The sequence below is a fragment of the Carcharhinus amblyrhynchos genome, chromosome 20 (assembly GCF_965287045.1).
Source record: "Carcharhinus amblyrhynchos chromosome 20, sCarAmb.v2.hapA, whole genome shotgun sequence".
NCBI lineage: Eukaryota > Metazoa > Chordata > Chondrichthyes > Carcharhiniformes > Carcharhinidae > Carcharhinus > Carcharhinus amblyrhynchos.
Genome location: NC_137343.1, coordinates 46,028,452 through 46,039,396, shown reverse-complemented (window position 1 = coordinate 46,039,396; position 10,945 = coordinate 46,028,452).

The following is a 10,945-nucleotide window of genomic DNA, read 5'->3' as shown; positions in this document are numbered from 1 at the left end:
GGTTCTTTACTCAGAGGGTAGTAAGGGCGTGGAATGCCCTGCCTGCAGCAGTTGTGGACTCGCCAACTTTAAGGGCGTTCAAACGGTCAGTGGGTAAGCATATGGATAACATTGGAATAATTTAGGTTAGAGGGTCATTAGATTGGTTCCACTGGTCGGCGCAACATCGAGGGCCGAAGGGCCTGTACTGCACTGTAATGTTCTATGTTCTATCTTCTATGTGGGCAGGCCATTTAGGACTGAGATGGGGAGGAATTTCTTCACTCCAAGGGTAGTAAATATTTGGGATTTCCCGAGGGCTGTGGAGGCTCAGTCATTGGGCACGTTCAAGATAGAGATGGATAGATTTCTAGACATTAAAGGCAGCAAGGGATACAAGGATAGTGTCGGGAATTGAGGTAGAGAATCAGCCATGATCCAGTTGGATGGTGGAACAGGTTCAATGGGCTCTGCTCCTGCTCCTGTGATTAAATCTGGAAAATGATTTTGAGACCTTGCTGTACACAAATAGGCTGTTGTATTTTCCACATTAAAACAATGGCCGCACTTCAGAAGCTCTTAATTGTAAAAGGCCCCAAGGAAGCAAATCGATTTTACCTTATATATCTCTTCATTTGAGAATGATCACCATTAGTGTTGCAACACTGATTCCAAAACTGAAGTGGTACTGCGAGTTCGGGTGTTTGGCAAAGCGATGCCACACACGTTGTGCCGAAGAGAGAGCAACTGCTTGGGAGGCAGGGAGAATCTACAGGTAAATCGAGAGGGAACTGGCATTGACACCAGTAAATAGCAGTGTAATGCTAATGTTTCTGGTGCGTGTAACCCAGAGATCTGGGTTGAATAATACACATAAAGAAAATGCAAAGTTTAAATCCCATGGTAAAGAATTAGAATTCAGTTTTAAAAGATCTGGAATTAAAAGCTGGTATCATTACCTACGACCATAAAACTATAGGATTGTTACTTTTAACAAAGAAGATCATTCATGTCCCTGCATGGAGGTCAGTCACCAGTGGAGTGCCCCAGGGATCTGTTCTGGGACCCTTGCTGTTTGTCATTTTCATAAATGACCTGGATGAGGAAGTGGAGGGATGGGTTAGTAAGTTCGCCAACGATACGAAGGTTGGTGGTGTTGTGGATAGTCTGGAGGGATGTCAGAAGCTGCAGCGTGACATAGATAGGATGCAAGACTGGGCGGAGAAGTGGCAGATGGACTTCAACGCGGATAAACGTGTAGTGGTCCATTTTGGCAGGACCAACGGGATGCAGGAGTATAATATCAAGGGTAGGAGTCTTAGCTGTGTTGAAGAGCAGAAGGATCTTGGGGTCCGGGTCCATTGGACTCTTAAATCGGCCTCGCAGGTGGAGGACGTGGTCAAGAAGGCGTATGGTGTACTGGCCTTCATTAATCGAGGGATTGAGTTTAGGAGTCGGGAGGTAATGCTGCAACTTTATAAGACCCTTGTCAGACCCCACTTGGAGTACTGTGCGCATCCTGGTCGCCTCACTACAGGAAGGATGTGGAAGCTATTGAGAGGGTGCAGAGGAGATTTACAAGGATGTTGCCTGGATTGGGAGGCATGCCTTATGAGGATAGGTTGAGGGAGGTAGGTCTCTTCTCCCTGGAGAGACGAAGGTTGAGAGGCGACCTGATAGAGGTTTATAAAATGTTGAGAGGAATAGATAGGGTGGATTCTCGGAGGCTATTTCCCAGGGCTGAAATGGTTGCTACGAGAGGACACAGGTTTAAGGTGCTGGGGAGCAGGTACAGAGGAGATGTTAGGGGTAAGTTTTTCACTCAGAGGGTGGTGAGTGAGTGGAATCGGCTGCTGTCGGTGGTGGTGGAGGCGAACTCGCTGGGGTCTTTTAAGAGACTTCTGGATGAGTACATGGGATTTAATGGGATTGAGAGTTATAGATAGGCTGGTAGGTAGGGATATAATCGGCGCAACTTGTGGGCCGAAGGGCCTGTTTGTGCTGTAGTGTTCTATGTCCTTTTGGGAAGGGAACCTGCCGTCCCTTCCACAAATCTGGCTGCTGAGGCCAACATTATTGTCCTCTGAAGCAGAATCATAGAATCCAGATAGTGCACAAGTTATGTGGCATTGCATTGCCACACCCCCAAACTTGTGGTACCACTTAGTATTGGAATCTGTATTGCAACGTTAATCGAGGTGATTATTCTCAAGTGAAGAGATAAGTAAGATAACATAGATTTGTATCCTTAGGGTCTTTCATAACTCGGAGCTTTAGAAGTCTGGTCATTGTTTTAAAGTGGAAAATAAAACAGCCAATTTGTGCACCGCAAGACCTCAAAATCAGCAAAGTGACAATTTCCAGATAATCGGCTTTAATCACAGGAATGTAGGAGCAGGAGCAAACCATTCAGCCCCTCGAACCTGTTCCACCACTCAGTTGGATCATGGCCGATTCCCTATCTCAATGAGCCTGCAGCAACAACAATCCCTGTTCCTGTAACCCCCCCCCCATATATTTACCCCGCTAATTCCCCTGACACAAAACAGCAACTTAGCTTGTCCAATCCACACTTTGGGAGGAAACCTGAGCACGTGGACACGGGAAGACCAACCAGCATCGAGGGTCGGGCAATATCCTTACCCACCACACCCAACAGAAGGAATTTTAAAAGGCTAACGGACTGGTCTCTGTGCTGCCAGACCTGCGGCCCGGAGAAAATAAAAGGAGCTCAGCAATCAAAAAACCGGTCATTGTTCTACTTCAAAAACACGAGGAAGGAAAGAACTGTTCTCTGCCATTGCAGATTTCCTTTAATCCACTTTGTGCATTCAGCTCACAAAAAGCATCCAACCTAATCAAGGGATGAAAATAGAACTTGTCTGGGAAGGAGACCGAGTCACGTCTCTGGGGCTTGTTTGTTCCAAACACTTCTTTCTCACACTTTTAACCTCTGCCCTACACCCTGAATGACTGCGATGTGGTTAGATTCTCCTCAAGCAGCACAATACAGTCAGCTGCAGAACATTACAGCACCAGAACAGCCTTCCAAGTGCAAAATAGACAGACGTTTGTTGCATTTGCTGTCTCTGCACCATTTCTCTGCGCTTTTGGAACAAATGCAATATTATAATTAGAAGTCAACGGATCCTAGCACTGAAACTAGTCATGATATTGCGGGACTAGATAGCTTATATGTGAAATGTGTACAGTTGGATGTGTTTACAGATACGTTTGTGTGTATACTCCTCTGGAAAATTTCAATCCTATTCTGCCAGGTCTCAGGAGAGGGAAGGTGCGGGAATGCAGATATCCAATCCAGTCCATACAATCCATACAGTGCAGAAAAAGGCCACCCAGTCCATTGAGTCTGCACCGAGTGTTTAAAACAACATCCCACTAAGGCCCTTCTCTCTGACTTAATCCTCCACCTTAAGAACATAATAGGAGCAGGAGTAGGCCATCTAGCCCTTCGAGCCTGCCCCGCCATTCAATAAGATCATGGCTGATCTGTAGTGGATCAGTTCCACTTTCCCGCTTTCTCCCCATAACCCTTAATTCCCTTGTCTATCAGAAACCTATCTACCCGTGACTTAAATATATTTAGCGAGGTAGCCTCCACCACTTCAACGGGCAGAGAATTCCAGAGATTCACCACCCTTTGAGTGAAGAAGTTCCTCCTCAACTCCGTTCTAAGCTGCCCCCCCCTTATCTTGAGGCTGTGCCCCCTAGTCCTGCTGTCCTTTCTAAGCGGGAAGAATCTCTCTACCTCTACCCTATCCATCCCCTTCATTATCTTATACGTCTCTATAAGATCCCCCCTCATCCTTCTAAACTCCAGTGAGTACAGGCCCAGTCTATTTAATCTCTCCTCATAAGCCAACCCCCTCATCTCCGGTATCAGCCTAGTGAACTTCCTCTGCACTCCCTCCAAGGTCAATACATCCTTTCGCAAATAATACCCCTGCATTTACCCTAATCCACCTAATCTATACATCTTTAGACGTTAGGAGCCAATTTAGCGTGGCAACCCATCTAACCTGCACTTCTTTGGACTGTGGGATGAAACTGGAGCACCCGGAGGAAACCCGCGCAGACATGGGGAGAATGCGCAAACTCCACTCACACAGCCACCCAAGGCCAGAATCAAACCTGGGTTCCCAGGCGCTGCGAGGCAGCAGTGCTAACCACTGCGCCCTAAATTACAGCAGGAGTTCCAGCAATCTTCTGCTTTAGAATTGGCAGCAGATGGGCAGATCGCAGGAGAGTAAAGGGCACAGAATTTCCCGAAAACTTGCATTGAAACAACAATATCACTGCAGCATGCGCTGATTTCCTGGTCCAAAGATCAAGGAATCTTGGGCAGAAGCAAGTTTTGTACATTTTTCAAACAACATCCAAATTTCCTTGAATATTTTACGCTAATTCTACAAAGTCTCCATCACAAACGTAGAGTGTTCCCTAACAGTACGAGCTAATGTGCAGGTCACATCAATTTCCTAAATATACACCAGGAACAGATTGTAAATAAATGTCTAAAATTTTAGTGTCTTATTTTGGGGGTGGAATTTCCCATGCATTCTTGTCAAGCAAATACTTGGCATAAAAGGTGAAGGAAACTTGGTTGAGAATGTGACGTGCGTCATTATGCTGTGCCTTAATTGCCTTTCTCTTTGATATCCGTCTGTCCTTCCCTGTCTCCGAATACACTTTGGCTCTTTACAAGGTCCATCCGGTTCCCTTTGAAAGTTGCTATTGGGGAAACTCCTGTCAGGAAGGTCGAGGGATGATCTAATTAAACGTTGTTATGAGTAAAGAACTTAATAAAACAAATATGGAAACTGTTCCTCTAGTGAGGGAATTCTGAAGGAGGGAGAACAATCTGAATATTGGAAGTGAAAATTAGATTCATACATAGAAAATAGAAGCAGGAGTAGGCCATTTGGCCCTTCGAGCTTAGCCCACCATTCATTATGAACTTGGCTGATCATCAAATACCCTGATCCCAATTTGCCCCCGTATTCCTTGATTCCTTTTAACCCCAAGTTCCTTCTTGAAATCACACAATGTTTTGGCCCCAACGACACTCAGTGATAGTGAATTCCACCCATTCACCACTCTCTGGGTGAAGAAATTTCTCCTCACCTCAGTCTTGAAAGGTTTACCCCTTCTCCTCGAATTATGATCCTTAGTTCTGGATTCCTCCACCATCAGGAACATTCTTTCTGAATCTACCCTGTCTAATCCTGTTAGAATTTTATAAGTTGCTGTGAAAACCCCTCGGACTCTTCCAAACTCCAATGAATATCATCCTAACCAACTCAGTACCTCCTCATATAACAGCCCTGCCACCCTGGGAATTAGTGTGGTAAACATTCGCTGCACTCCCTCTGTAGCAAGACCATCCTTCCTCAGGCTGTGTATGTTTATTGATGTCTCTTTTTTTACATCCACAGGTGATTCGGTTTGTTGGCCAACAAGGGGTATCCACGCGGTGGGTCGTGCGAGGGCTGCTCTTGAATGTTGCTTCGAGATTTGCCGAGCGCTTCACGTCCGTTAGTGTACGCTTAAACTGGACCAACTGACGGGCAACACGACAGCTCAGTGACTATCACTGTTTGCTGTGCAGATACAGGGACCCGGGTCGGATCTCTGACTTGGGCCGGTGTCTGTGGGAGTTTGCACATTCTCCCCGTGCTTGCGCGGGTTTTCTCCGGGCGCTCCCACACCCCAAATACGTGCTTTTAGGCTGATTGGTGTAACAAATTGTCCCTAAATTAGGCCTCCCTTAATTTGGCGCACATTTAATTCCCTAAATTTGTATCCCTTTATTGTGGAGACCAAGGGGCGTAGACAAAAGTCGTGGGTAGGAGGAGGATGGGAATGAGGCACTCACTGAGGGTTATAATGGGCAGCGCGGGCTTGTAGGGCCAAAGGGCCTGTTTCCTGTGTTGTTCTTTGTTCAGACAAGGACACCAAAACAGCACACAATATGCCAGATATGTCCTCACCAATACCCTATACAATTGCAGTAAAACATCCCTATTTCTGTACTCAAATACACTTACTATGAAGGGCCACATACCATTCGCCTTTACTGCCTGCTGTACCTGCACGCTTACTTTTAGCAACTGATGCATGAAGAGACCAAGGTCTCACTGAGTATCCGCCTCTCTCAACTTACACCCAACCAAATAATAATCTGCCTTCTTGTTTCTGCTACCGAAGTGGATAACCTCACATTTATCCACATTCTGCTCTGTCTGCCAAGCATATGCCCAGTCACACAGCCTGTCTCAATCACACTGAAGCATCTCTGCATCCTCACAGCTCATTCTCCCACTCAACATTGCATCATCTGCAAATTTGGAGAGAATAGCTCCCTCGTTCAAATCATTAATGCATAATGTAAACAGTTCAGGTCCAAACACTGCACCCCAGTAGTCCCTGTCTGCCAATCAGAAAAAAGACCCATTTATTCCAACTCTTTGCTTGCTGTCTGCTAACCAGCTTTCTATCCGTCTCAAAACACTGCCAGTAATCCCACGTGCTTTAGCTTTACATAATAATCTGCTGTGTGAGATCTTGTCAAAAGCCTTCTGAAAGTCTAAGTAACCACATCGACTGGTTCTCCCTGGTCAACTCTAGTAGTTACATCCACAAAGAATTCCAGTCGATTTGTTAGGCATGATTTCAAAGAACAAAGAACAACGGGGCACGGGAAACAGACCCTTCGACCCAACGAGTCCGTGCCCTCCTCTACCTGTGGCCTTTGTCTTCGCCTACTGGGGAAGATTGAGGGGAGACTAATTTAGGGACAATTTGTTACACCAATCAGCCTAAGAGCACGTTTTTGGGGTGTGGGAGGAAACTGGAGCACCCGGAGAAAACCCACGCAATCACGGGGAGAATGTGCAAACTCCCACAGACACCGACCCAAATCCATGTACCTGCACAGCAAACAGTGATAGTCACTGAGCTGTCACGTTGCCCATTTCCTTCCACAAATCCATGCTGACTTTGTCTGCGTCATCCTGCCACCACCTAAAGATACATAGAATCTTAAAGAAGGCCCATCTATTGCTCGTAATACTTCAGAAGAATTGGCTCAATTCATAAACTTCTATTATAAGACTAATAAGGAAATGTCCAGGAGTGAGGTGATGTTATATTCAAATATACTAAACAATTTAATGAAAATTGCTCGGTAACCCATGAATGGATTTTGAATTGTGAGGCAGAAGTTTCTTCCTTAAAGTGCCTAAAGAAGAGAGAAGGGACAGCTCGCTCATCTCCACTGTGTTACATGGGAAAATGTCCACTTTGACCAGAAGCATAGGAAAGCAATATGCAATTCAAGTGGAGAGAGATCACAGAACTCGATGGCGCAGAGGGATCCGGGTGTCCTGCTACGTGAGTCGCAAAAGTCAGAATGTAGGTGCAGCAAATGATGAGGGAGGCAGAGGGAATTTATTGCCAGGGAAATGGAATATATAAATAGGAAAGTTTTACTGCACAGGACATTGGTGAGACCATACCTGGCGTATTGTACACTTTTGCTCTCCCTTATTTGGAAATATAGACAAAAGCAGTTCAGAAAAGGTTTACTCAACTCATTCCTAGGATGAGGGCTTTATCCTATGAGCAAAGATTGAATCAGTTGGGCCTCTACCCATTGGAGTTTAGGAAAATGAGGGGCAATTTTACATATATACATGCAAATTTAAGAATTAGGAGCAGGAGTAGGTCACATGAACATCCTGCTCCATTCAGTAAGATCATGGTTGATCTGATCATAACTTCAATCCCACATTCCTGCCTACTCCCAACAACCTTTCACCACTCCCCTTCCCCCCCATAAACAAGAATTTACCTAGCCCTGCCTTAAAAATATTCAAAAACTTTGTTTCCACTGTCTTTTAAGGAAGACCATTTCAGAGCCTCACAGCTCTCTGAGAGAAAGAAGTTCTCATTTCTGTCTTAAATGAGTGACACCTTGTTTTAAACAGGTTCCATATTCTCTGACAAGAGGAATCATCCTCTCACATCCACCCTTCAGGATCGTAAAGTTTCTTCTTACTCTTCTAAACTTGAGTGGATACAAACCTAACTTCTCCAAACTTTCTTCATAAGACAACCTGCCCATTTCTGGTAATTAGTCTAGTCAACCCTCTCTGAACTGCTTTGAACACACTTACATCTTTCCTTAAATAAGGAAACCAATACTGGAGACAATACTCCAGATGTAGTCTCACCAGTGCCCTTTACAACTGAAGCATAATCTCCCTACTTCCGTAATCAATCCCCCTCACGATAAATGATAACATCATTACACCTCACCCAATGAAGGAGGAGCGCTCTGAAAATTCGAGATACCAATAAACTTGTTAGACTTTAACCTTGTGAGACTACTTACTATCACTACATAGAACATAGAACACTACAGCACAAACAGGCCCTTCGGCCCACGAGTTGCGCCGATCACATCAACACCTACCAACCTATCTATAACCCTCAATCTCATTAAACCCCATATACTCATCCAGAAGTCTTTTAAAAGACCCCAGCGAGTTTGCCTCCACCACCACTGACGGCAGCCGATTCCATTCACTCACCACCCTCTGAGTGAAAAACTTACCCCTAACATCACTTCTGAACCTCCCTCCCTGTACCTTAAATCTGTGTCCTCTCCGTGGGAGCACTGAAGAGAGGCTGCGATTTGCGAGTGGAGAGCTTGTGGGTGAGTTCAGCGTCTTTTTCTTTCTTTTAAAAACTAACTTTGTTTAGTGGGGGGTTTTTTTTGATTGTTTTAAGTTTGACCCCGGAAGTAGTTGCGAGAGCACTCAGGTCACGTTTTTTTTTTCACCCTACTATAAATTAGACCGGAGGGGTTTCCCGATACTCTACACGGGTAGAGTATCCCAGCCCTCCCCCCTCCCCTAACCACTACATCTATAACATTTATCACGAGCCTTCTGTGATTCATGTACAAGGACACCCTGATCCCTCTACACTGCAGAGCTCTGCAATCTCTCAACATTTAGATAAAATGCTTCTTTATTCTTCCCGCCTAAATGGACAATTTCACATTTGCCCTCATACTCCATTTGTCAAATTTTGCCCACTTACATAACATACCTAGAACAAAGAACAACACAGCACGGGAAACAGGCCCTTCGGCCCAATGAGCCCGCATCGCCATTTTAACATTGAGAGTTCCCTCTTCCACCCATGACCCTTTGTCTACGCTTATGGCTTTCCACATTGGAAACCAGATTGAGGGGAGACTAATTTAGGGACAATTTGTTACACCAATCAGCCTAAGAGCACATCTTTGGGGTGTGGGAGGAAACCGGAGCACCCGGAGAAAACTCACGCAAGCACGGGGAGAATGTGCAAACTCCCGCAGACACCGGCCCAAATCCATGTATCTGCACAGCAAACAGTGATAGTCACTGAGCTGTCGTGTTGCCCAGCATCTGGTCCAGTTTAAGCACACACTAACAACATGGAGCACTAGGCCAATCTCGAACATTCAAGAGCAGCCCTAGTACGACCCATCGCGTGTATGCCCCTCGTTGGACAACAAGGCAGACCGACTTAAAACCTGTGAATTCAAAGAGAAAAACATTATTATCATACCATATCCTTTTCCATTACCAGGGTCGTCCCAATGCTAATGAACTACATTTAAAACAATCTCCTATATCCTCCCATCTCCAACCCACTCATGTGCCTAAGTTACTCTTAAACAACTCCAGAGTGCCTGCCTCCACCACCTTACTTGGCAGAGCATTCCATACCCCCACTACCCTCTGTGTGAAAAACCTCCCTCTAATATCCGTGTTATACCTCTCCCCCCTCACCTTAAGCCCATGGCCCCTCATACTGTGAGTCTCTAACGTAGGAAATAGCTTACCTCTGTTTACTCTATCTATACCCTTCATAATCTTATATACCTCTATTAGATCCCCCCTCAGTCGCCGTCTTTCAAGGGAAAAGAGCCCCAATTTCTTCAATCTTTCCTCATAACCCAGTCCTTCCATACCAGGCAACATCCTGGTGAACCTCCTGTGCACTCTCTCCAGAGTCTCCACGTCCTTCCGGTAGTAAGGCGACCAGAACTGGATGCAGTACTCCAAATGCGGCCTAACCAACGTTCTGTACACTGCAACATTAGACTCCAGCTCTTATATTCTATACCCCTTCCTATAAAGGCTAACATACCATAGGCTTTATTCACAACCTTCTCCACTTGCACTGCCACCTTCAAAGACTTGTGCACTTGCGCCCCCAGGTCTCGCTGCGTTTCTATACTCCTTATGGGCTTACCTTTACCATATAACTCCCCCCTACATTATTCCAGCCAAAATGCAACACCTCACATTTATCCGGATTAAACTCCATTTGCCATGTATCTGCCCAATCAACCAGCCTATCTATATCCCGTTGTATTGCCAGACACTGCTCCTCACTGCCCGCCAATCCAACCATCTTGGTGTCATCAGCAAATTTGCTGATCACACCACCGACTCCCTCTTCCAAATCATTTATATACACTACAAAGAGAAGAGGTCCCAGGACTGAGCCCTGCGGCACACCACTAGTGACAGACCTCCAGCTAGAAAAGGACCCCTCCACTACTACTCTCTGTCTCCTCTTACCAAGCCAGTTCTCTACCCATCTAGATACCTGGCCTTGTATCCCATGAGCCTTAATCTTTTCAACGAACCTACCGTGAGGGACTTTGTCAAATGCCTTACTGAAATCCATATAGACAACATCAATGACTCGTCCTTTGTCGACCGTTTTTGTCACCTCCTCAAAGAATTCTACCAGATTTGTAAGGCAAGACTTCCCCTTTACAAAGCCATGCTGCGTATCCCTAATCAGATCGCAACGCTCTAAGTGCCCATACATCCTATCCCTAAGGATCCTCTCCATCAACTTGCCTACCACTGACGTT